General features: G+C 29.9%; 1 protein-coding gene and 1 long non-coding RNA gene across 6 annotated transcripts in view; one reads left to right on the plus strand and one right to left on the minus strand.

Moving 5' to 3' along the window:
• The window catches only part of LOC149130245 (uncharacterized), a 244,685-nt gene extending 225,037 nt beyond the window's left edge, over nucleotides 1–19,648 (minus strand). Inside the window, exons 1-3 of the long non-coding RNA XR_016239174.1 lie at nucleotides 19,512–19,648; nucleotides 17,246–17,358; nucleotides 12,195–12,308 (exon numbers count right to left, since the gene is read on the minus strand). This is a non-coding gene — a long non-coding RNA (uncharacterized LOC149130245). The remainder of the gene's footprint in view (nucleotides 1–12,194; nucleotides 12,309–17,245; nucleotides 17,359–19,511) is intronic.
• LOC106878618 (uncharacterized) overlaps nucleotides 19,526–22,477 on the plus strand; it is a 31,994-nt gene continuing 29,042 nt past the window's right edge. For 2 of the 5 annotated variants that reach the window (XM_089346042.1, XM_089346045.1), the window contains exons 1-2: nucleotides 19,526–19,662; nucleotides 21,737–21,813. The gene's annotated coding sequence lies outside the window, so the exon portion shown is untranslated. Of the gene's footprint in view, nucleotides 19,663–20,755; nucleotides 21,814–22,477 lie in introns of those variants that run through there. The other 3 variants (XM_089346043.1, XM_089346048.1, XM_089346044.1) reach the window with 3 other exon arrangements.

The raw sequence follows: 22,477 nt of genomic DNA on the forward strand, positions 1-22,477 counted from the left end.
AATTTAGTTTCTACAATGACTAGGTATGATTACTTTCTAGAACATTTAAGTATTGTAATTTAGTTTCTACAATGACTAAGTATGATTACTTTCTAGATCATTTAAGTATTGTAATTTAGTTTCTACAATGACTAGGTATGATTACTTTCTACAATGTCTAAGTATGATTACTTTCTAGATCATTTAAGTATTGTAATTTAGTTTCTACAATGACTAAGTATGATTACTTTCTAGATCATTTAAGTATTGTAATTTACTTTCTACAATGACTAGGTATGATTACTTTCTAGATCATTTAAGTATTGTAATTTAGTTTCTACAATGTCTAAGTATGATTACTTTCTAGATCATTTAAGTATTGTAATTTAGTTTCTACAATGTCTAAGTATGATTACTTTCTAGATCATTTAAGTATTGTAATTTAGTTTCTACAATGACTAGGTATGATTACTTTCTACAATGTCTAAGTATGATTACTTTCTAGAACATTTAAGTATTGTAATTTAGTTTCTACAATCACTAAGTATGATTACTTTCTAGAACATTTAAGTATTGTAATTTAGTTTCTACAATGTCTAAGTATGATTACTTTCTAGATCATTTAAGTATTGTAATTTAGTTTCTACAATGACTAGGTATGATTACTTTCTAGATCATTTAAGTATTGTAATTTAGTTTCTACAATGTCTAAGTATGATTACTTTCTAGATCATTTAAGTATTGTAATTTAGTTTCTACAATGTCTAAGTATGATTACTTTCTAGATCATTTAAGTATTGTAATTTAGTTTGTACAATGACTATGTATGATTACTTTCTAGATCATTTAAGTATTGTAATTTAGTTTCTACAATGACTAAGTATGATTACTTTCTAGATCATTTAAGTATTGTAATTTACTTTCTACAATGACTAGGTATGATTACTTTCTAGAACATTTAAGTATTGTATTTTAGTTTCTACAATGACTAGGTATGATTACTTTCTAGAACATTTAAGTATTGTAATTTAGTTTCTACAATGACTAGGTATGATTACTTTCTAGAACATTTAAGTATTGTAATTTAGTTTCTACAATGACTAGGTATGATTACTTTCTAGAACATTTAAGTATTGTAATTTAGTTTCTACAATGACTAGGTATGATTACTTTCTAGAACATTTAAGTATTGTAATTTAGTTTCTACAATGACTAGGTATGATTACTTTCTAGAACATTTAAGTATTGTAATTTAGTTTCTACAATGACTAGGTATGATTACTTTCTAGAACATTTAAGTATTGTAATTTACTTTCTACAATGACTAAGTATGATTACTTTCTAGAACATTTAAGTATTGTAATTTAGTTTCTACAATGTCTAAGTATGATTACTTTCTAGATCATTTAAGTATTGTAATTTAGTTTCTACAATGACTAAGTATGATTACTTTCTAGAACATTTAAGTATTGTAATTTAGTTTCTACAATGTCTAAGTATGATTACTTTCTAGATCATTTAAGTATTGTAATTTAGTTTCTACAATGTCTAAGTATGATTACTTTCTAGATCATTTAAGTATTGTAATTTAGTTCCTACAATGACTAAGTATGATTACTTTCTAGATCATTTAAGTATTGTAATTTAGTTTCTTCAATGACTAAGTATGATTACTTTCTAGATAATTTAAGTATTGTAATTTAGTTTCTACAATGTCTAAGTATGATTACTTTCTAGATCATTTAAGTAATGTAATTTAGTTTCTACAATGATTAGGTATGATTACTTTCTAGAACATTTAAGTATTGTAATTTAGTTTCTGCAATGACTAAGTATGATTACTTTCTAGAACATTTAAGTATTGTAATTTAGTTTCTACAATGATTAGGTATGATTACTTTCTAGAACATTTAAGTATTGTAATTTAGTTTCTACAATGACTAGGTATGATTACTTTCTAGAACATTTAAGTATTGTAATTTAGTTTCTACAATGACTAGGTATGATTACTTTCTACAATGTCTAAGTATGATTGCTTTCTAGAACATTTAAGTATTGTAATTTACTTTCTACAATGACTAGGTATGATTACTTTCTACAATGTCTAAGTATGATTGCTTTCTAGAACATTTAAGTATTGTAATTTAGTTTCTACAATGACTAAATATGATTACTTTCTAGAACATTTAAGTATTGTAATTTAGTTTCTACAATGACTAAGTATGATTACTTTCTAGAACATTTAAGTATTGTAATTTAGTTTCTACAATGACTAAGTATGATTACTTTCTAGAACATTTAAGTATTGTAATTTAGTTTCTACAATGACTAAGTATGATTACTTTCTAGAACATTTAAGTATTGTAATTTAGTTTCTACAATGACTAGGTATGATTACTTTCTACAATGTCTAAGTATGATTGCTTTCTAGAACATTTAAGTATTGTAATTTAGTTTCTACAATGACTAAGTATGATTACTTTCTAGATCATTTAAGTATTGTAATTTAGTTTCTACAATGACTAAGTATGATTACTTTCTAGAACATTTAAGTATTGTAATTTAGTTTCTACAATGACTAGGTATGATTACTTTCTACAATGACTATGTATGATTACTTTCTAGATCATTTAAGTATTGTAATTTAGTTTCTACAATGACTAAGTATGATTACTTTCTAGATCATTTAAGTATTGTAATTTAGTTTCTACAATGACTAGGTATGATTACTTTCTACAATGTCTAAGTATGATTACTTTCTAGATCATTTAAGTATTGTAATTTAGTTTCTACAATGACTAAGTATGATTACTTTCTAGATCATTTAAGTATTGTAATTTACTTTCTACAATGACTAGGTATGATTACTTTCTAGATCATTTAAGTATTGTAATTTAGTTTCTACAATGTCTAAGTATGATTACTTTCTAGATCATTTAAGTATTGTAATTTAGTTTCTACAATGTCTAAGTATGATTACTTTCTAGAACATTTAAGTATTGTAATTTAGTTTCTACAATGACTAGGTATGATTACTTTCTACAATGTCTAAGTATGATTACTTTCTAGAACATTTAAGTATTGTAATTTAGTTTCTACAATGTCTAAGTATGATTACTTTCTAGATCATTTAAGTATTGTAATTTAGTTTCTACAATGACTAGGTATGATTACTTTCTAGATCATTTAAGTATTGTAATTTAGTTTCTACAATGACTAAGTATGATTACTTTCTAGATCATTTAAGTATTGTAATTTAGTTTCTACAATGACTAGGTATGATTACTTTCTACAATGTCTAAGTATGATTACTTTCTAGATCATTTAAGTATTGTAATTTACTTTCTACAATGACTAGGTATGATTACTTTCTAGATCATTTAAGTATTGTAATTTAGTTTCTACAATGACTAGGTATGATTACTTTCTACAATGACTATGTATGATTACTTTCTAGATCATTTAAGTATTGTAATTTAGTTTCTACAATGTCTAAGTATGATTACTTTCTAGATCATTTAAGTATTGTAATTTAGTTTCTACAATCACTAAGTATGATTACTTTCTAGAACATTTAAGTATTGTAATTTAGTTTCTACAATGACTAAGTATGATTACTTTCTAGATCATTTAAGTATTGTAATTTAGTTTCTACAATGACTAGGTATGATTACTTTCTACAATGACTATGTATGATTACTTTCTAGATCATTTAAGTATTGTAATTTAGTTTCTACAATGACTAAGTATGATTACTTTCTAGATCATTTAAGTATTGTAATTTAGTTTCTACAATGACTAGGTATGATTACTTTCTAGAACATTTAAGTATTGTAATTTAGTTTCTACAATGACTAAGTATGATTACTTTCTAGATCATTTAAGTATTGTAATTTAGTTTCTACAATGACTAGGTATGATTACTTTCTACAATGACTATGTATGATTACTTTCTAGATCATTTAAGTATTGTAATTTAGTTTCTACAATGACTAAGTATGATTACTTTCTAGATCATTTAAGTATTGTAATTTAGTTTCTACAATGACTAGGTATGATTACTTTCTACAATGTCTAAGTATGATTACTTTCTAGATCATTTAAGTATTGTAATTTAGTTTCTACAATGACTAAGTATGATTACTTTCTAGATCATTTAAGTATTGTAATTTACTTTCTACAATGACTAGGTATGATTACTTTCTAGATCATTTAAGTATTGTAATTTAGTTTCTACAATGTCTAAGTATGATTACTTTCTAGATCATTTAAGTATTGTAATTTAGTTTCTACAATGTCTAAGTATGATTACTTTCTAGAACATTTAAGTATTGTAATTTAGTTTCTACAATGACTAAATATGATTACTTTCTACAACATTTAAGTATTGTAATTTAGTATCTACAATGACTAGGTATGATTACTTTCTAGAACATTTAAGTATTGTAATTTAGTTTAAGTATTGTAATTTAGTTTCTACAATGACTAGGTATGATTACTTTCTAGAACATTTAAGTATTGTAATTTAGTTTCTACAATGTCTAAGTATGATTACTTTCTAGATCATTTAAGTATTGTAATTTAGTTCCTACAATGACTAAGTATGATTACTTTCTAGATCATTTAAGTATTGTAATTTAGTTTCTACAATGTCTAAGTATGATTACTTTCTAGATCATTTAAGTATTGTAATTTAGTTCCTACAATGACTAAGTATGATTACTTTCTAGATCATTTAAGTATTGTAATTTAGTTTCTACAATCACTAAGTATGATTACTTTCTAGAACATTTAAGTATTGTAATTTAGTTTCTACAATGTCTAAGTATGATTACTTTCTAGATCATTTAAGTATTGTAATTTAGTTTCTACAATGACTAGGTATGATTACTTTCTAGATCATTTAAGTATTGTAATTTAGTTTCTACAATGACTAAGTATGATTACTTTCTAGATCATTTAAGTATTGTAATTTAGTTTCTACAATGACTAGGTATGATTACTTTCTACAATGTCTAAGTATGATTACTTTCTAGATCATTTAAGTATTGTAATTTACTTTCTACAATGACTAGGTATGATTACTTTCTAGATCATTTAAGTATTGTAATTTAGTTTCTACAATGACTAGGTATGATTACTTTCTACAATGACTATGTATGATTACTTTCTAGATCATTTAAGTATTGTAATTTAGTTTCTACAATGTCTAAGTATGATTACTTTCTAGATCATTTAAGTATTGTAATTTAGTTTCTACAATCACTAAGTATGATTACTTTCTAGAACATTTAAGTATTGTAATTTAGTTTCTACAATGACTAAGTATGATTACTTTCTAGATCATTTAAGTATTGTAATTTAGTTTCTACAATGACTAGGTATGATTACTTTCTACAATGACTATGTATGATTACTTTCTAGATCATTTAAGTATTGTAATTTAGTTTCTACAATGACTAAGTATGATTACTTTCTAGATCATTTAAGTATTGTAATTTAGTTTCTACAATGACTAGGTATGATTACTTTCTAGAACATTTAAGTATTGTAATTTAGTTTCTACAATGACTAAGTATGATTACTTTCTAGATCATTTAAGTATTGTAATTTAGTTTCTACAATGACTAGGTATGATTACTTTCTACAATGACTATGTATGATTACTTTCTAGATCATTTAAGTATTGTAATTTAGTTTCTACAATGACTAAGTATGATTACTTTCTAGATCATTTAAGTATTGTAATTTAGTTTCTACAATGACTAGGTATGATTACTTTCTACAATGTCTAAGTATGATTACTTTCTAGATCATTTAAGTATTGTAATTTAGTTTCTACAATGACTAAGTATGATTACTTTCTAGATCATTTAAGTATTGTAATTTACTTTCTACAATGACTAGGTATGATTACTTTCTAGATCATTTAAGTATTGTAATTTAGTTTCTACAATGTCTAAGTATGATTACTTTCTAGATCATTTAAGTATTGTAATTTAGTTTCTACAATGTCTAAGTATGATTACTTTCTAGAACATTTAAGTATTGTAATTTAGTTTCTACAATGACTAAATATGATTACTTTCTACAACATTTAAGTATTGTAATTTAGTATCTACAATGACTAGGTATGATTACTTTCTAGAACATTTAAGTATTGTAATTTAGTTTCTACAATGACTAAGTATGATTACTTTCTAGATCATTTAAGTATTGTAATTTAGTTTCTACAATGACTAGGTATGATTACTTTCTAGAACATTTAAGTATTGTAATTTAGTTTCTACAATGTCTAAGTATGATTACTTTCTAGATCATTTAAGTATTGTAATTTAGTTCCTACAATGACTAAGTATGATTACTTTCTAGATCATTTAAGTATTGTAATTTAGTTTCTACAATGTCTAAGTATGATTACTTTCTAGATCATTTAAGTATTGTAATTTAGTTCCTACAATGACTAAGTATGATTACTTTCTAGATCATTTAAGTATTGTAATTTAGTTTCTACAATCACTAAGTATGATTACTTTCTAGAACATTTAAGTATTGTAATTTAGTTTCTACAATGACTAAGTATGATTACTTTCTAGATCATTTAAGTATTGTAATTTAGTTTCTACAATGACTAGGTATGATTACTTTCTAGAACATTTAAGTATTGTAATTTAGTTTCTTCAATGACTAAGTATGATTACTTTCTAGATCATTTAAGTATTGTAATTTAGTTTGTACAATGACTAGGTATGATTACTTTCTACAATGTCTAAGTATGATTACTTTCTAGAACATTTAAGTATTGTAATTTAGTTTCTACAATGACTAAGTATGATTACTTTCTAGATCATTTAAGTATTGTAATTTAGTTTCTACAATGACTAGGTATGATTACTTTCTACAATGACTATGTATGATTACTTTCTAGATCATTTAAGTATTGTAATTTAGTTTCTACAATGACTAAGTATGATTACTTTCTAGATCATTTAAGTATTGTAATTTAGTTTCTACAATGACTAGGTATGATTACTTTCTAGAACATTTAAGTATTGTAATTTAGTTTCTACAATGACTAAGTATGATTACTTTCTAGATCATTTAAGTATTGTAATTTAGTTTCTACAATGACTAAGTATGATTACTTTCTAGAACATTTAAGTATTGTAATTTAGTTTCTACAATGTCTAAGTATGATTACTTTCTAGATCATTTAAGTATTGTAATTTAGTTTCTACAATGACTAGGTATGATTACTTTCTACAATGTCTAAGTATGATTACTTTCTAGATCATTTAAGTATTGTAATTTAGTTTCTACAATGACTAAGTATGATTACTTTCTAGATCATTTAAGTATTGTAATTTACTTTCTACAATGACTAGGTATGATTACTTTCTAGATCATTTAAGTATTGTAATTTAGTTTCTACAATGTCTAAGTATGATTACTTTCTAGATCATTTAAGTATTGTAATTTAGTTTCTACAATGTCTAAGTATGATTACTTTCTAGAACATTTAAGTATTGTAATTTAGTTTCTACAATGACTAAGTATGATTACTTTCTAGATCATTTAAGTATTGTAATTTAGTTTCTACAATGACTAGGTATGATTACTTTCTAGAACATTTAAGTATTGTAATTTAGTTTCTACAATGGCTAAGTATGATTACTTTCTAGAACATTTAAGTATTGTAATTTAGTTTCTACAATGACTAGGTATGATTACTTTCTAGAACATTTAAGTATTGTAATTTAGTTTCTACAATGACTAGGTATGATTACTTTCTAGATCATTTAAGTATTGTAATTTAGTTTCTACAATGTCTAAGTATGATTACTTTCTAGATCATTTAAGTATTGTAATTTAGTTTGTACAATGTCTAAGTATGATTACTTTCTAGATCATTTAAGTATTGTAATTTAGTTTCTACAATGACTAGGTATGATTACTTTCTACAATGTCTAAGTATGATTACTTTCTAGAACATTTAAGTATTGTAATTTAGTTTCTACAATCACTAAGTATGATTACTTTCTAGAACATTTAAGTATTGTAATTTAGTTTCTACAATGACTAGGTATGATTACTTTCTAGATCATTTAAGTATTGTAATTTAGTTTGTACAATGTCTAAGTATGATTACTTTCTAGATCATTTAAGTATTGTAATTTAGTTTCTACAATGACTAGGTATGATTACTTTCTACAATGTCTAAGTATGATTACTTTCTAGAACATTTAAGTATTGTAATTTAGTTTCTACAATCACTAAGTATGATTACTTTCTAGAACATTTAAGTATTGTAATTTAGTTTCTACAATGACTAGGTATGATTACTTTCTAGATCATTTAAGTATTGTAATTTAGTTTCTACAATGACTAAGTATGATTACTTTCTAGATCATTTAAGTATTGTAATTTAGTTTCTACAATGACTAGGTATGATTACTTTCTACAATGTCTAAGTATGATTACTTTCTAGAACATTTAAGTATTGTAATTTAGTTTCTACAATCACTAAGTATGATTACTTTCTAGAACATTTAAGTATTGTAATTTAGTTTCTACAATGACTAAGTATGATTACTTTCTAGATCATTTAAGTATTGTAATTTAGTTTCTACAATGTCTAAGTATGATTACTTTCTAGATCATTTCAGTATTGTAATTTAGTTTCTACAATGTCTAAGTATGATTACTTTCTAGAACATTTAAGTATTGTAATTTAGTTTCTACAATGACTAAATATGATTACTTTCTAGAACATTTAAGTATTGTAATTTAGTTTCTGCAATGACTAAGTATGATTACTTTCTAGAACATTTAAGTATTGTAATTTAGTTTCTACAATGATTAGGTATGATTACTTTCTAGAACATTTAAGTATTGTAATTTAGTTTCTACAATGACTAGGTATGATTACTTTCTAGAACATTTAAGTATTGTAATTTAGTTTCTACAATGACTAGGTATGATTACTTTCTACAATGTCTAAGTATGATTGCTTTCTAGAACATTTAAGTATTGTAATTTACTTTCTACAATGACTAGGTATGATTACTTTCTACAATGTCTAAGTATGATTGCTTTCTAGAACATTTAAGTATTGTAATTTAGTTTCTACAATGACTAAATATGATTACTTTCTAGAACATTTAAGTATTGTAATTTAGTTTCTACAATGACTAAGTATGATTACTTTCTAGAACATTTAAGTATTGTAATTTAGTTTCTACAATGACTAAGTATGATTACTTTCTAGAACATTTAAGTATTGTAATTTAGTTTCTACAATGACTAGGTATGATTACTTTCTACAATGTCTAAGTATGATTACTTTCTAGAACATTTAAGTATTGTAATTTAGTTTCTACAATGACTAGGTATGATTACTTTCTACAATGTCTAAGTATGATTGCTTTCTAGAACATTTAAGTATTGTAATTTAGTTTCTACAATGACTAAGTATGATTACTTTCTAGAACATTTAAGTATTGTAATTTAGTTTCTACAATGACTAGGTATGATTACTTTCTACAATGTCTAAGTATGATTGCTTTCTAGAACATTTAAGTATTGTAATTTAGTTTCTACAATGACTAAGTATGATTACATTCTAGATCATTTAAGTATTGTAATTTAGTTTCTACAATGACTAAGTATGATTACTTTCTAGATCATTTAAGTATTGTAATTTAGTTTCTACAATGACTAAGTATGATTACTTTCTACATGTTTAGATTCTAGAACATTTAAGTGTAGTAATTTAGTTTCTACAATGACTAGGTATGATTACTTTCTACAATGTCTAAGTATGATTGCTTTCTAGAACATTTAAGTATTGTAATTTAGTTTCTACAATGACTAGGTATGATTACTTTCTACATATTCCACTTACTAACAGTAAGTAATCATATTTAAATATTGTATATATAGAAACCAAAGAACAAGAGAGATAGACAGGAAAGTAATTATTATGATAAAACTTACTTGGAGAAAGATGCATGGCGTTCCATCATATAATAATATATGCACATATCCAAACATGGGTACAGGACATCACAACAAAGAAACAAACTTTTTTATTGAACAACGAAAGAAAACAGAGAGACGACATATAAATTTCCCTTCATCAGTTGTCCCGTCTACTCCGCGTTTCGAAGGAACAGTCGAGTAATGTATGTAGGTGCTTGTGTGTATATATGAAACCAGTATATTATGAATCTAGTAATGTATGTATGCGCGTGTGTCTATATATTACGAATCAAGTAATGTCTGTGTGTAAATATATGGAACTAGTAATGTATGTATGTGTGTATATATTATGAATCGAGTAATGTGTGTATATCTGAATCAAGTAATGTATGTGTATATATTGTGAATCGAGTAATGTGTGTATATATGAATCTAGCAATATAAGTATATATGAATCAAGTAATGTATGTGTATATATTATGAATCGAGTAATGTAAGTGTGTATACATTACGAATCAAGTAATGTATGTGTCTATATATTACGAATCTAGTGATGTGTGTATACATGAATCTAGTAATGTATATGTATATATCATGAATCGAGTAATGTGTGTATATATTTATGAATCGAGTAATGTGTGTATACATGAATCTAGTAATGTATGTGTATATATTTATGAATCGAGTAATGTATGTGTGTATATATATTATTAATCAAGTAATGTCTGTATGCGCTTGTGTCTATATATTACGAATCAAGTAATGTGCTTGTGTGTATATATGAATCGTGTAATGTGTGTGTGTATATATGGAACTAGTAATGTATGTATGTGTGTATATATGAATCTAGTAATGTATGTGTATATATTATGAATCAAGTAATGTATGTGTGTGCTTGTGTGTATATATTATGAATCAAGTAATGTGTGTATATCTGAATCTAGTAATGTATGTGTGTATATATTTATGAATCGAGTAATGTGTGTATACATGAATCTAGTAATGTATGTGTATATATCATGAATCGAGTAATGTGTGTATATATTTATGAATCGAGTAATGTGTGTATACATGAATCTAGTAATGTATGTGTGTATATATTATGAATCGAGTAATGTATATATTATGCATCGAGTAATGTATGTGTATATATTGTGAATCGAGTAACGTATGTGTATATATTATGGATCGAGTAATATATATATATCATGAATCGAGTAATGTATGTATGCGCTTGTGTGTATATATTACGAATCAAGTAATGTCTGTATGTGCTTGTGTGTATATATTATGAATCTAGTAATGTGTGTATGTGATATGAATCGAGTAATGTGTGTATATATTTATGAATCGAGTAATGTGTGTATATATGAATGTATGTGTATATATTATGAAACGAGTAATGTGTGTATATATGAATCTAGTAACGTATGTGTATATATTCTGAATCGAGTAATGTATGTGTATATATTTATGAATCGAGTAATGTATATATTATGCATCGAGTAATGTGTGTGTGTATATATGAATCTAGTAATGTATGTGTATATATTATGCATCGAGTAATGTATGTGTATATATTGTGAATCGAGTAACGTATGTGTATATATTATGGATCGAGTAATGTGTGTCCCTTCATCAGTTGTCCCGTCTACTCCGCGTTTCGAAGGAACAGTCGAGTAATGTATGTAGGTGCTTGTGTCTATATATTACGAATCAAGTAATGTCTGTGTGTATATATGAATCGTGTAATGTATGTGTGTATATATTATGAATCAAATAACGTCTGTATGTGCTTGTGTGTATATATGGAACTAGTAATGTGTGTGTATATATGAATCGAGTAATGTGTGTATATCTGAATCTAGTAATGTATGTGTATATATTGTGAATCGAGTAACGTATGTGTATATATTATGGATCGAGTAATGTATGTGTATATATCATGAATCGAGTAATGTATGTGTATATATTATGAATCGAGTAATGTATGTGTATATATTATGAATCAAGTAATGTGTGTATATGTTATTAATCGAGTAATGTATGTGCTTGTGTGTATATATTATGAATCGAGTAATGTATGTATGTGCTTGTGTGTATGTATATATTATATAGAAACTAAACATGTAGTAACGACACTTAAACATTGTATTTGTGTTTGTATATATTATGAATCTAGTAGTGACTGCATATGTGTGCGTGTGTATATATATATATAAGAGAGTGCCTACCTTTCCATGTCATCTGCAGGCCCATGGGTTGTATAGGTTTGTATGAAGCAGTGCTGTATGATCCCTCGTATCACTTACCCAGCACATGACAGAAACACTGCGACAACTTTGAAACTGAGAGATACACGTGGATTTTATTGATTGAAAAAACAAGGAAGAAAGTATTCTATGTTGGGGTTGGGGCAGGATAGGAAAATGTGGAGTTAACCTTTGACGAGAAATTTGGTAATTTAATGAAACAAATCTAATCTGGCAAAAACGAAATATATTTTAATTAAAATGTATACATAGGCTCTTGCTAAGCTTTCTTACCAGAACGGCCTGCCACCTATGTTGTGTCTTTCATGAGGATGTAAACACCAACACAGACGCACATATATCTGCAGTGGGACTGAAACCAGAACCATGTGGTTGGGAAGCAAACTTCTCTATCACATAACCACACCTGTCAATGCTTCAAGAAAACCTTACTGTATTATTACTTCAATCATTTGGCTTGTATTCCGTACCTTAGCCTATACCAAGGTCGATGCCCCACATCATACAACACCGGGTACTGGAGTGGAACTAGCAATGAGCCTGCACTTCACAGAGGCCCGTTTCTTTTAGCATGTGACATAATAAATGAATATATATGTACAGTAATAGCTTAGTTGTATACTGTCAAGGACTCAGCAAGAGTGACAAACAACAAGACCCCCAAAACCATCAGTTACTAGGCTCACCTAAAGTAACCTAGATTTTCAGTTGGTGATAGTAGCACTGACTGTTGCTAATCTAGATCTAAAGCATATCAGATATACACAAGTTAAAATTACTTACATCCCATTAATATAAATTTGATTTACAAATAAAAAGACTCTGAAATTTAAAAAGTAAATTTGGCATATAAGCACTTTTAACCAATACCTTTTTTCGACAGCCTTACTACATGCCTTCAGGTCTGCCCATAGAGATACAGCCAAAAATGATTATATTCCTGCCCCGATAAATTTACATGTACATATCTGAAGCATTAATGAACTAGCCTGATTAAATAATTAATTAAAAAGAAAAGGAAAAGCAATATACAACTATTGCTTGGAGCGTTACTCCCCTATTTTACATTTCATGACATTTAACCCCATAAGTGTTTTTCTACTAATTTTTGTTAAATGCGACTACTGAATTCCTCACACATTTTTCTATCATTTAAGCCTAAGAAAAGAATACTTTATTTTAAAATGAACACCTGCCTTACCACCCATCTTTAGGCCTCCCCTATTTTGATGTGACTTTTTCTACTGAACTAAACCTCAAACTATTTACACCAAAATGTAGCTGAGGAGGTGTCCTCTGGTCAAAACAACAGGGCCCCAAATGGTAAAAGCCAACAGTATACACATATGCACGAATAAAAGCTAAAAGGGTAACACAAGTCGAACAAAGAAAAATACATGGAATGAATAATATACACCACTAAAAATTTAAGGCAATGGAACTAAAATAATATATAAAAATAAAGTGTAAGGAAACGAGAACAGAGTCCATCCAAGCCCATCCCTACAATTGCTTCACATTGTGAATGCCGAATCAAGGCTTCACAGTTCTGGTTATTGTTCAATTGCATAAACAGACAAAAGAAGAATTCAGTGGATTCAAGTGAAGACTTGTCCATTTCAAAGGTCAATAATTAAATTTAGATAAAAGAAAATTTGCTACAGATTCAATTCAAGATCACAGCTCAGGTGGGCCTCTGAAGCATCTGATTTTAATTTTATAACTACTCAAGAATGTTGAGAAAAACCTATTACAAAAAGGGAGCACATAAGAAAATTCATTAAAGTGTGGGGGCTTTGGATAGGCCTAACCATTCAATAGTATAGCTCATATTCCTCGTCTTCAAATCATGAATATAATATGCCAATGCAGTAGAATTGGAGTATTTGGCATTCGAAAATGAGCTCATGTGGAACCTATATCTCCTTTTAAAATCAATAGTGCTCCCAATATATCCCCTAACCAAATTATTCTCCCCTCTAACACTACATTTACAGTGATTTTTTTTTTAATTAAGCAAAAACCCCTTAAGAGGACATAAATTTCGGGGTCCCTGCATATTTAATAAGGTCTACATTTTCTCCTACAGAAGCATTCCTAAGCGCTGAATCGTCAATGCCTGCCCCAGTGACACCTGAGCACTTCCAGCTGCAGTCCTTTTGTTCTTTAGGGGGGCATGTAAAGATCACCATTCGAACGTGGTCGATGCCAGTAGCCCCTCACTGACTCCAGATGAAGGACAAGGAATACAAAACAGTGATACACTAATGCCCACACCACAATTACACTAATCAGTCTAGAATCCCCAACCAAACATGAAGCCCAGTAACTCCAACAATTGATTACACAAACACAATATAAAACATCAACAGGATTTTTAACATTGGACAAATGCAGCGATTGAAGAGAAAGTTGTCCGGAAAGTTCGTGCCGATTTATAGTAGCTTAATTTTCGACTTATTTGCCATGAAACCAGCTCAATTCTGGCAAGAGGATATTTTCAAGTTAAAGGAAAGATGGAGATTCACTCTCGGTTGATTAAAATTGTAATGACCTTTCCGTTTCCTTTAAAATCGGCACGAACTTTGCGGACAACCCAATATTTGCCAATATACATACGTATATATAGCCGGGTGTTCACATTAAACCCAAAATTAAGACTCTTGTGTCAATTTGTTCGTGTAAAGCGCATTAAGAGGCGATGGTCGCAATGCTCGTACGTGGAAACAAGTAAAGCATAAAAGACAATGGCGAAGGTAAACAATCGGCACCTCAGCCGTTTTCGCGTTTAGGTTTCGGCCGAAAACGGTTGATGTGCCGCATATTCTCTACCTTGGTTATAAAAAGATTCTATTCTTTAGCCTACCTTGTTGCAGCCATAATAGGTAATCCTTAATTCTTCATCGGCCGTCCACGTTACTTCCATCAAAGACCGTCCATTTTGGAATGGCTTTACATGTATCAATCGATTCGTAAACACTCAATCAGTAAAGCTAGCTGCATTTCTTTAGCCGCAGGTATTTCGTACGAAATGTTTTTTTTTTTGTTTATTTATTATTATTTATTTATTTAATTAATTAAATTTTTCTATCATTTAAGCTTAAGAAAAGAATACTTTATTTTAAAATTTATGATAATTGAAAATGAACACCTGCCTTACCACCCATCTTTAGGCCTTCCCTATTTTGATGTGACTTTTTCTACTGAACTAAACCTCAAACTATTTACACCAAAATGTAGCTGAGGAGGAGACACTAAATTATCGTACTTAAACATTGTAGACACTAAACTATCATACATAAATGTATAGAAAGTAATCATATTTAAATATTGTATATATAGAAACCAAAGAACAAGAGAGATAGATAGACAGGAAAGTAATTATTATGATAAAACTTACTTGGAGAAAGATGCATGGCGTTCTATCATATAGTAATATATGCACATATCCAAACATGGGTACGGGACATCACAACAAAGAAACAAACTTTTTTATTGAACAACGAAAGAAAACAGAGAGACGACATATAAATTTCCCTTCATCAGTTGTCCCGTCTACTCCGCGTTTCGAAGGAACAGTCGAGTAATGTCTGTGTGTATATATGAATCGTGTAATGTATGTGTGTATATATGGAACTAGTAATGTATGTGTGTATATATTATGAATCGAGTAATGTGTGTATATATTATGAATCGAGTAATGTGTGTATATATTATGAATCGAGTAACGTATGTGTGTATACATTACGAATCAAGTAATGTCTGTATGTGTGTGCTTGTGTGTATATATTATGAATCAAGTAATGTGTGTGTATATATGCATCTAGTAATGTATGTGTGTATATATTATGAGTCGAGTAATGTATATATTATGCATCGAGTAACGTATGTGTATATATTATGGATCGAGTAATGTGTGTATATATTTATGAATCGACTAATGTGTGTATATCTGAATCTAGTAATGTATGTGTATATATTATGGATCGAGTAATGTATGTATGCGCTTGTGTCTATATATTATGAATCGAGTAATGTGTGTATATATTGTGAATCAAGTAATGTCTGTATGTGCTATGAATCTAGTAATGTGTGTGTGTGTATATATAAATCTAGTAACGTATGTGTATATATTATGAATCGAGTAATGTATGTGTATATATTATGAATCTAGTAATGTATGTCTATATATTATGAATCAAGTAATGTGCTTGTGTGTATATTTATGAATCGAGTAATGTGTGTGTTTATATATGAATCTAGTGTGTATATATTACGAATCAAGTAATGTCTGTATGTGCTTGTGTGTATATATGAATCTAGTAATGTATGTGTATATATCATGAATCGAGTAATGTATGTGTGTATATTATGTGTGGATGTGCTTGTGTGTGTATATATGAATCGAGTAAGGTATATGTTATGAAGCTAGTAACGTATGTATGTGCTTGTGTATATATATATTATGAATCGAGTGATGTCTGCATATGCTTGTGTGTATATATTATGAATCAAGTAATGTGTGTATATATGAATCTAGTAATGTCTGTATGTGCTTGTGTGTATATTTTATGAATCGAGTAATGTGTGTATATATTGTGAATCGAGTAATGTATGTGTATATATTATGGATCAAGTAATGTATGTATGCGCTTGTGTCTATATATTATGAATCAAGTAATGTGTGTATATATGAATCTAGTAACGTATGTGTATATATTATGAATGTATGTGTATATATCATGAATCGAGTAATGTGTATATATTATGAATCAACTAATGTGTGTGTATATATGAATCTAGTAATGTATGTGTATATATTATGAATCAAGTAACGTATGTGTATATATTATGAATCGAGTAATGTATGCATGTGCTTGTGTGTATGTATATATTATATAGAAACTAAATATGTAGTAACGACACTTAAACATTGTGTATGTTTGTATATATTATGAATCTAGTAGTGACTGCATATGTGTGTGTATATATATATATAAGAGTGTGCCTACCTTTCCATGTCATCTGCAGGCCCATAGGTTGTATGAAGCAGTGCTGTATGATCCCTCGTGTCACTTACCCCTTTTTCACAGCACATGACAGAAACACTGCGACAACTTTGAAACTGAGAGATACACGTGGATTTTATTGATTGAAAAAACAAGGAAGAAAATATTCTATGTTGGGGTTGGGGCAGGATAGGAAAATGTGGATTTAACCTTTGACGAGAAATTTGGTAATTTAATGAAACAAATCTAATCTGGCAAAAACGAAATATATTTTAATTAAAATGTATACATAGGCTCTTGCTAAGCTTTCTTACCAAAACGGCCTGCCACCTATGTTGTGTCTTTCATGAGGATGTAAACACCAACACAGTCGCACATATATCTGCAGTGGGACTGAAACCAGAACCGTGTGGTTGGGAAGCAAACTTCTCTATCACATAACCACACCTGTCAATGCTTCAAGAAAACCTTACTGTATTATTATTACTTCAATCATTTGGCTTGCATTCCGTACATTAGCCTATCCCAAGGACTCACCAACAGTGACAAACAACAAGACCCCCAAAACCATCAGTTACTAGGCAAACCTAGATTGTCAGTTGGTGATAGTAGCACTGACTGTTGCTAATCTAGATCTAAAGCATATCAGATATACACAATTTAAAATTACCTACATCCCATTAATATAAATTTGATTTACAAAAAACAAACCCTTTTTAATTAATTCTGAAATTTAAAAAGTAAATTTAGCATGTAAGCACTTTTAACCAATACCTTTTTTCGACATTTAAGCCTAAGAAAAGAATACTTTATTTTAAAATGAACACCTGCCTTACCACCCATCTTTAGGCCTCCCCTATTTTGATGTGACTTTTTCTACTGAACTAAACCTCAAACTATTTACACCAAAATGTAGCTGAGGAGGTGTCCTCTGGTCAAAACAACAGGGCCCCAAATGGTAAAAGCCAGCAGTATACACATATGCACGAATAAAAGCTAAAAGGGTAACACAAGTCGAACAAAGAAAAATACATGGAATGAATAATATACACCACTAAAAATTTAAGGCAATGGAACTAAAATAATATATAAAAATAAAGTGTAAGGAAACGAGAACAGAGTCCATCCAAGCCCATCCCTACAATTGCTTCACATTGTGAATGCCGAATCCAGGAGAAAACTTAGAAAGGCTTCACAGTTCTGGTTATTGGTCAATTGCATAAACAGACAAAAGAAGAATTCAGTGGATTCAAGTGAAGACTTGTCCATTTCAAAGGTCAATAATTAAATTTAGATAAAAGAAAATTTGCTACAGATTCAATTCAAGATCACAGCTCAGGTGGGCCTCTGAAGCATCTGATTTTAATTTTATAACTACTCAAGAATGTTGAGAAAAACCTTTTTTTTTTTTTTTATTAAGCAAAAACCCCTTAAGAGGACATAAATTTCGGGGTCACTGCATATTTAATAAGGTCTACATTTTCTTCTACAGAAGCATTCCTAAGCGCTGAATCGTCAATGCCTGCCCCAGTGACACCTGAGCACTTCCAGCTGCAGTCCTTTTGTTCTTTAGGGGGGCATGTAAAGAGCACCATTCGAACGTGGTCGATGCCAGTAGCCCCTCACTGACTCCAGATGAAGGACAAGGAATACAAAACAGTGATACACTAATGCCCACACCACAATTACACTAATCAGTCTAGAATCCCCAACCAAACATAAAGCCCAGTAACTCCAACAATTGATTACACAAACACAATATAAAACATCAACAGGATTTTTAACATTGGACAAATGCAGCGATTGAAGAGAAAGTTGTCCGGAAAGTTCGTGCCGATTTATAGTAGCTTAATTTTCGACTTATTTGCCATGAAACCAGCTCAATTCTGGCAAGAGGATATTTTCAAGTTAAAGGAAAGATGGAGATTCACGCTCGGTTGATTAAAATTGTAATGACCTTTCCGTTTCCTTTAAAATCGGCACGAACTTTGCGGACAACCCAATATTTGCCAATATACATACGTATATATAGCCGGGTGTTCACATTAAACCCAAAATTAAGACTCTTGTGTCAATTTGTTCGTGTAAAGCGCATTAAGAGGCGATGGTCGCAATGCTCGTACGTGGAAAGAAGTAAAGCATAAAAGACAATGGCGAAGGTAAACAATCGGCACCTCAGCCGTTTTCGCGTTTAGGTTTCGGCCGAAAACGGTTGATGTGCCGCATATTCTCTACCTTGGTTATAAAAAGATTCTATTCTTTAGCCTACCTTGTTGCAGCCATAATAGGTAATCCTTAATTCTTCATCGGCCGTCCACGTTACTTCCATCAAAGACCGTCCATTTTGGAATGGCTTTACATGTATCAATCGATTCGTAAACACTCAATCAGTAAAGCTAGCTGCATTTCTTTAGCCGCAGGTATTTCGTACGAAATGTTTTTTTTTGTTTATTTATTTATTATTATTTATTTATTTAATTAATTAATTTCGTCTTAGAGGATTAGGAGGGTTAGGAGTAGGAGGGGGACTGGAGTAGGAGGAAAAATGATAACGCGAAGTAAAAACCCGCCAGGGTCAATGGTCCGGCGATGAAAGAAGTGAAAGGGGAAGGGGGGCGCGAGCTCAAGCAGCGGGATTTGAACCCCGACTACTCCTCGCGCCCCGTAGCCCCTTCCACGACTAACACCACTGTTCCATCTTACTGGCGGCAATTACGGAAGTGAAAATTAGGATTTATAAACCTAACTTTTCCCAGAATTCAATAAAAAAAAATTATAGAACTACACCTTTTTGAATAATAAATTGTAGAACACCTTTTTGATAAAAAAATTTAATTCCTACAATGTTTGTTTGTTTATAGTTTCAGCTTAGAGCTGCGGCCGTGCTGGTACACCGCCGCCAATTTTCTCTGAGCCTCTTTCATTTGGCCGAGATATTTTAATTCATTTCTTTACATTTCTGATGTCTAGGGATGGATACTGATGTGTATTAGCGAGTTTCTGGAGAATTCAAAAGGCAAACATGCCTTATCTTGTTCTTACTCGTTTTGCCCCAGCCAACTTTGTCCTTTACATGCTCAAAGAGAATTGGCGTTTAAATATGTCATTTTTTAACTACGTTTTTGTTGGTGTCTTGGTGGTCTTGTGGGTAAAGGCATATGTAGACACCAATAACCTCCTGGGCAGTGTTCAATATCACCCAGGGCTTGCGCGAAGCGTTTTACGAAAATTTTTCACCTTAGTTTTTCGTGAACATTTGTTAAAAATACATTTTGTCTCAAAGTCAAATATGGAGTAAAAATTCCTCATTGTGCCCCACCCACCTATCTATATGTGTGTGTTATCAATATTATCGGTCTTATACTTACAAAGAAATAATTTTATCTATAGTTGGAGCAAGGTTCTCGTGGCTAGAAAGACAGGGGAAAAAGATATAAACAAACACAGACACACACACAGCAATGATACACATAGGTAAACACACAGTTTTATTAATTTAAGTTGGCGACCCGTTATATTGATCTTCAGCTAAGATAGGTTTAAATATGTCATTTTTTAAATACGTTTCCGTTTGTGTTTCGGTGGTCTTGTGGGTAAAGGCATATGCAAGTACCAATAACATCCTGGGCAGGGTTCAATATCACCCAGGGCTTGCAGAAATTTTTCACTTTTTTGTTTTTAATCTCACAGAGACCGACAAACACACACAGAATCATACACAAACAAATATATATATATATGGAACAAAAACGATTCTATATGTATATATACTCTTTTTCTTGTTTCAGTCTTTTTTTTTTGTTTTGACTGGCCATGCTGGAGCACCGCCTTTAGTCTAGCAAATCGACACCCCAGGACTTATTCTATCGGTCTGTTTTGCCGAACCGCTAAGTGACGGGGGACATAAACACACCAACAACTCGACCATTCGACAGATTGTCCTATGTGTATGTGGAAAGAAACAAAACGCCCCAAAAAGCATTCTTTAGAAGCGTTGAATGTTGTTTATCGAGAAAGAGGTCAAGTAAAAGGGTGGGGGTGGGATGACGTCAGGTGAGAGAGAAAGAAAGAAAGTCTGAGTAATTGGGAGGTGGTTCAGGAAATTAGTTTCCTTATGTAAACGACTCACACACACACATATATATATATCAATGAAAAATATTTCAATACAAATGTATTAATTTCCAGCAAAATAAAGCCCTACAAGGGTATATATATATAAATTCAGAAGAATGGTACAACAAGGCACCAATATTTACTGGAAAATAGCAATCAATATAATTACGACGCTATTGTATAGCACTGCGTATATACTGGCAAAAATATTTTCCAGTAAATATTGGTGCTTTGTTGTACCATTCTTCTGAATTTATATATATATATATATATATATATATATACACACTACAGCATAAACACACACATACATGAGGAGATAGTCGCCACACCTGTATAGTATGTAATAAACTTCACAGAAGCTTTTGTATTTCTCAGAACTGAATTTGCAAGACAGGACTCTCTCCTGAGACAGAAAAACTTCAGACTGAGATTGAAACCTAATTATAACTCTGGTAAGTATTACTGTGATATTTATTATAATTAACACACAATTTGCTAACGCGTTTACATTATAAAAAAACATTCATTATAACTATTTCAAACGTAAATATACTTTTATATTGGAATTCGTTTTGTGTTCAGACAGTATTTTATAGATTAGGAAGTGAGAAAACATTTTACAGTGTTACAAGTAGAATTTTTTATTTACATTTCCGGAATATAAAACATAGTTTGGTTGTAACTATGTAAAAACTCTTTAATGGAAACTAAAGGGATGAAAATATTCATCTGATAATAAATTATTTTAGGTAGTTTACAGCGGATTTCTAAAGTGAAATTTAAAGTTTGTAAATCTATTTTATGCCTGTAAAATTAATCGGTTGTTTTTTTTCTCATCTTCATTATTTTATACACTTAGAGGGGGTGAGAAGGGCCCTACCTTTTAACCAACTTTTTTTTAAGGGACTCTGAATGATGGGTGGGTGGAAGATGTCCTCAACACAGAATACCTAACATGAATGCATACAACAGAGAAACCCTCTGCTAAAGGGGGCCCCCAAGGCCCAAGTGGTAGTGTTAGAATAGGGGTTGGATTAAGTTTACTACACGGGTAGGCCACAGCGGGATTTGAACTCAGAACACCAAAGAAAAAGAGATTAAATGCTACAAGGCATC

This window comes from Octopus bimaculoides, chromosome 30, assembly GCF_046866305.1.
Source record: "Octopus bimaculoides isolate indiv1 chromosome 30, ASM4686630v1, whole genome shotgun sequence".
Lineage (NCBI taxonomy): Eukaryota > Metazoa > Mollusca > Cephalopoda > Octopoda > Octopodidae > Octopus > Octopus bimaculoides.